We start from the raw sequence: 6,000 nt of genomic DNA, 5'->3' as shown, positions 1-6,000 counted from the left end.
GAGAGAGAGAGAGAGAGAGAGAGAGAGAGAGATTGAGATCTGCTTGCCAAGTACAAAATATAAACCCCAAAGAAAGGCCCCCAGTGACCTATTTCCTTCAACACACCCCATCTGCCCATGGCTATCACACAGTTAATCATATCAGTGGATTAATCTACTGATTATGTTAAAGGTCTTATAATCTAATCATTTTGCCTCTGAACATTTTTTCATTGTCTCACACATGAGCTTTTGGGAGACACCTCATATCTAAATTTGCAACTCTAAAATTCTATGATTAGGTGCAATTAAAGGTGTTTACAGACAGCCAGGCTGATTCCATAATTCGGCTGGTATGACTGTGTGGCAATAAACATGGGTAAGCATGTATCTATAAATTTAATTATTTTGGATAAATACATTGGTATAGCTAGATTATATTGTAGATCTATTTTTAGCTTATTGAGGAACCTCCATAGAGGCTATACTAATGTACATTCCTACGACTAGTGTGTAAGTATTCCTTTTTGTCCTTATTCAGCAATTATTATATTTATTCTTGATACTTGCCATTCTAACTGAAGTGAGATGCAATCTCAGTGTAGTTTTGATTTGCATTTCCTTGATTTTTCAAATAAATATTGGCCATTTGTACTTCTTTTGAGAAGTGTCTTTTCTGTTCTTTTTTTCTATTTATTTATTTGGCTTCTTGATTTTTAATATTGACTTTTGGAATTCTTTATATATTCTGGATATTAATCCTTTAATAGAGGAATAACTGTCAAAGATTTTCTCCCATACTGTTGGTTGTCACTACTGTGTTATTTCCTTTGCCGTACAGAAGTTTTTCATTTGCTGCAATTCCTTTTTATTGATTCTGTCTTATTTCATCAACTATAGGGCTCTGATTGGGAAGTGTCTTCCTGTGCCTATATGTTGAAATGTTTCCCCTATTTCTCTTTCTAAGAGTTGGAAAGTTTCTGGTCTTATAGAAAGGACCAGAGTCAACTCACTTTGAATTGACATTTGTACAGAAAGAGAGATAAGGATCTAGTTTCATTTCTTCCCATATGGATATCCAGTTTTGCTAGCACCACTTGTTAAAGAAGCTGTCTTTTCTCTAATTGTATATTTTTGGCCCCTTTGTCAATAATCAGATGACTGTAGCTATGTTGGTTTGTTCTTGTGTATTCGATTCTGTTCCATTGATCTATGTGTCTGTTTTTTATGCCAGCACCACATTGGCTCTGTAGTATAATTTGTAATTTGGTATTGCTATGTCTACAGGATTGATCTTTGTGCTCAGAATTGTTTTGGCTATTCTGGGTCTTGTATTCTTCCATGTAAATTATAGGAATGTTTTTCTAGTTTTGTAAAGAGTATCACTGGTATTTTAATGGGGATTTCATAGAGTCTGTAGATCACTTTTTATAATATGACCATTTTAACAATATCAGTCATGAACATCCATGAACATGAGAGGTTTTTCTACCTTGAAATATCTTCAGATTCTTTCTTAAAAATTCTATAATTTTAATTGTAGAGGTATTTCACCTCCTTGGATAGATTCATCTCTAAGTATTTTAATTTTTTGAAGCTATTGTGAATGTAATTGTTTTTCAGATATATTTTTCAGCATATTAATTATTGGTATACACAGAACCTATTGAGCTATTGATTTTTTATTAATTTTATTTGTGCAGTATAGTTATACATAATAGTGGCACATGTGCCATATTTGCATATGCACATAATATAATTTTATCATTCTCATTTCCAAGTACCTTCTATTTCTCACCCATCCCCATCCCCTTGATCCACTTGTAGTAGTTTATTGATCTCCATTTTAATTCATATAAATTTTGCTAATTATATAATATGTATTTATATATATACACACACACACACAGAGGATTCATTTTGGTGTATTCATACGTGAACCTAGCATGATTTGGTGGATTTCATTCCTCAGTGCTTCTCATGACCTCCCCTTCTCATGTTCTGTTGTTCTCATGAAATATGAGAGCCCTTTTTTAATTTTAATTTTGTCTTTTTCTCTCTAGCTTCCACATACGAGAGAAAATATTTGACACTTGACTTCCTGAGTCTGGCTTATTTCACATAGCATGATGTTCTCTTCTTTCATACATTTACCAGGAAATTATATAAGTTCATTCTTCTTTATGACTGAATAAAATTTCATTGTGTATATATACCACATTTTCTTTATCCATTCTTCTATTGACAGACATCTAAGCTGGTTCCACAATTTGGGTATCATGAATTGTGCTGCTATAAACATTGGTATACATCTATCACTGTAGTATGATGATTTTAGTTCTTTTTAGTAAGTACCAAGGAATGAAATAGGTGGATCATATGTTAATTCAATTCCTAGTCTTTTTTTTTTTTTTTTGGTACTGGGGATTGAACTCAGGGGAACTCAACCACTGATCCACATCCCCAACCCTTTTTTGTGTTTTATTTAGAGACAGAGTCTCACTGAGTTGCTTAGTGCCTTGCCTTTGCTGACGCTGGCTTTGAACTTATGATCCTCCTGTCTCAGCCTCCCAGCCACTGGGATTACAGGCTGCACCACTACAACTGGCCAATTTCTAGTCTCTTGAGAAATCTCCATACTGCTTTCCAAAGTGGTTGTCCTAATTTATATTCATTCCAAACATAAATGTTTCAGTGTACCTGTACTCAATATCATCACTAGCAATCATTGTTTGTATTCTTTATGGTTGCCATTCTAACCAGAGAGAGATAAAATTTCAGTATAGTTTTGATTTGTATTTTCCTGATTGCTAGAGATGCTGAACATTTTTTCATGTATTTCTTGGCCATTTGCATTTCTTCTTCTGAAATATATCTATTTACATCATTTATACATTTATGGTTTGGATTTTGCTTCAGTGTTAAGTTTCTTGGGTTCTTTATATACTTTGTATATTAATTTCCTGTTGAAGAGTAGCTGGCAAAATTTTTCTCCCATTCTGTATGTAGCTCTCTCTTCATGCTCATGTTTCCATTGTTGTGCAGAAGCTTTTAGATTTGATGTCATACCATTTATGGATTCTTGGTTTTACTTCTTGAGTTTCAGGGGTCATGTTTATGAAGTTGGTGCCTACACCAATATGTTGGACTGTTAAGTATGTGTTTTCTTCTAGAAGTTGCAAAGTTTTTACTGGCTTTGTAGCCATGAATTTTTTAAATTTATGCTTACCTTGGAAATGTTTTTGGTTCTTTAATTCTGAACGAAAACTTTGTTGGGTATAACAATATTGGTTGGAAATTATTTTCTTTCAGGGTTTGGTATACATAGTTCTAAGCCCTCCTGGTTTAAGAGTTTATGTGGAAAAATCAGAGGTCATTCTTATTGACTTACCCCTAAATATAACCTTCCATTTTTCTCTTGATGCTTTTAAAGTTTTATCTTTATTCTGTATACTAGACAGTTTAATTATAACGTGTCTTGAAAGGATCTTGTCTATTTGGACTTCCGAATATCTCATATATCTGATTTTCATTCCCAAGGTTGAAAATTTTTCTGACATTATTTCCCTGAAAAGTTTATGCATGCCCTTAGCTTGTATCTTGATATGCACCCTAATGCTGATAATTCTTAGGTTTGTTCTTATAATGTCCCAGACTTCCTGAATATTCTGGCTATGGTTTCTTATCATGTTTTCTTTATTGCTGAGTATGTTTTCAAGATCATATACCCTATATTTGAGGCCTGGAAATTTGTCTTCTACATGGCCTAATCATCTTTTGTTTAGCCTATCTGGTGATACTTCCCTCCACTTTTGCCTAACTTGCAAAATATTTATTTCTTCTCCATTTGTGAAAGATACATTTTCAGGATATAGTAGTTCTGATTTAAAGTTATTTATTTTTTCAAAATTTGTAACATATCATTCCATTTATTTCTAGCCAGTTATGTTTCCACGGAGAAATCTGCTTGTAGTACAATGGTGGTTCCCTTAAATGTGACTTAGTTCTTTTTTCTTGCAGGTTTCAGAAACTTCTCTTTTTCTTTTATCTTTGATTCTACTATGTTGGGTTAAGGATCTTTTCTGGTCACACTATGTCTGTTTGAGGTTCCATGGGCCTGCTTGAGCCACATCCCCAGCCCAAAATTTGGGTTACCTATTACTTCTTTGAATAGGTTTCTATGCCTTCCCCTTTATCTTTTCCTTCAAGTACCACAAAAACCTTTAATGGTTCACTCCAAACTGTGAAGGCTCTCTTCATTCTTCTTTCTTTTTATCTTTGTCTGACTTGGGATTTCAAATGATCTGTCTTAAAGCTTAAAGTTTAGATATTCTTTCCTCTGTTTCATCTGGTCTATCATTGAGGCTTCCAACTGTATTTTTAAAATTTGTCTTATGAAGCTCTGTATTTCCAAGATTTTTGTTTGGTTCTTTTTCAAGATCTCCATCTCTTTCATGAATATCTTATTCATATTATGACTCATTTTAGTTAAACTGTTAATGTTCTCTTGAATATCATTTGGCTTCATTGTAATATTCTTTTGAAATTTATCAGGCATCTTTTTAATACATTTTTTTGAGTTCTTGTGTTGTATCATGTTATCTATTGAGTTATTGTGTTCTAGAGGTGTCATATGACTTTATTTCCCCCGTTTCTTATATTTCTGTGTTGAGATTTGCATATCTGGTGCATTCTTAGCCCCAAAGGGCGATAAGCATATGCCCAGATGTGGCACCAAGGTGGGGCTGTGGTGGCAGGACACTTAATATCAGGCTCTAGCCCTCAAAGGAAAGGAACATGCTGCACATGGTATAGGAAAGATCTGGCTAGTGAGGGCTACAAGTTCCTGCCATCTTTTCAGGCATTGGTTAATGTCCATGCATGGTTGACCACCCTCTTTTCCCCTGTGGACAAGTGCTCTGGTCTCTATTCTCATGGGTGGTGCTCTCTCTTCCCCTTTGTGCTAAAATACCTCAATCCTGAAGTACAGGACACTTAGTGGGTTTGATGCTGGGGTTACAGCTTCTTTTCTTGGACAAGATGGGTCAAGTTAGTTTATGCTTACCAGTGTTATATACACCTTACCAGTGTTGTATGGTGTATATAAGATCCCAGAGATGCAAATATGCAGGCGTTTCTGCCCTTTAAATTAGTATGAATTAAAATAATAGCTCCCTTTCAAGATGGTGTCAGCCATAGCAGTCTATTCTCTGGGGTTGATTGGGGGACAATGTGAATTCCTTTTGAAAAACAAAAGTATGGTGCAGATTTCAGGTTGTTCCCTAATTGGTCTGTAAAACTGTGACCATTGTGAAACTTTTTGTAGTTAGGATTGTCAGTGTCCATGGTGATGGAGTTTGCTGGGACTCTCTCATTCAATCTTTCCCCTGCAAAGTAGAGTAACCTCCTCCTCCAGCCGGGGAGCCAGTATTGTATTTGTCAAGGTGCTTTCTCTTTCTATGCTGTCATTGCAGGTCTCAGAATCTTACAGTGTTCCAATTTGTCTTTCTGGGTTCCAGCATTCTCCTGCAGTAACACACCTCAAAATACAGCTATGCAGATCTTTCTTTGGTTTTTCTTTGTGGAAAAGGAGGTGAGTGCTGGCATCTGCTATGGACTATTTTAGAACTCCTAACATTGATGTTTTGTGATACATATGTGAAATATCACTGAGGGGTGGTTCTGATTACTTCCTTTATTATACAACCAACACAGAATCAAGTCTACCCATCTTATTTTTTTAATTCTTACTCATTTTTTTGTTTTTTTTTTTTGGGGGGGGGGCAGGTATTATATATCATTTCCTCAATGCAACCTGCTCAGACACTTGGACTAGGTCAGGTCTTTCTGTGATTCATTCTTATTGCACTTTGTACTTCACACTTGTAGAACCTATAAAATTGTAAATGATCCATTTGTGTTACTTTTAGTATCTACCGTCCTCATTAGTCTGTATCTTACATGAAAACAAGGATAATTTTTGTTTCATGCATCAAAGTGCCTAACATTTTTTCTGGCACA

The 6,000-nt window shown here is 35.0% G+C and overlaps 1 protein-coding gene across 4 annotated transcripts in view; it reads left to right on the top strand.

The window, feature by feature from the left end:
• The first annotated feature begins 5,286 nt into the window (after positions 1 to 5,286).
• The window catches only part of Klf8 (Kruppel like factor 8), a 196,198-nt gene continuing 195,484 nt past the window's right edge, over positions 5,287 to 6,000 (top strand). For all 4 annotated transcript variants that reach the window (XM_048796720.1, XM_015506613.2, XM_048796718.1 and 1 more), the window contains exon 1: positions 5,287 to 5,572. The gene's annotated coding sequence lies outside the window, so the exon portion shown is untranslated. The remainder of the gene's footprint in view (positions 5,573 to 6,000) is intronic.

This window comes from Marmota marmota, unplaced genomic scaffold (genome assembly GCF_001458135.2).
Source record: "Marmota marmota marmota unplaced genomic scaffold, marMar, whole genome shotgun sequence".
NCBI lineage: Eukaryota > Metazoa > Chordata > Mammalia > Rodentia > Sciuridae > Marmota > Marmota marmota.
Note: the sequence above shows the minus strand (reverse complement) of the source record. Positions and strands in the feature narration are given on the sequence as shown.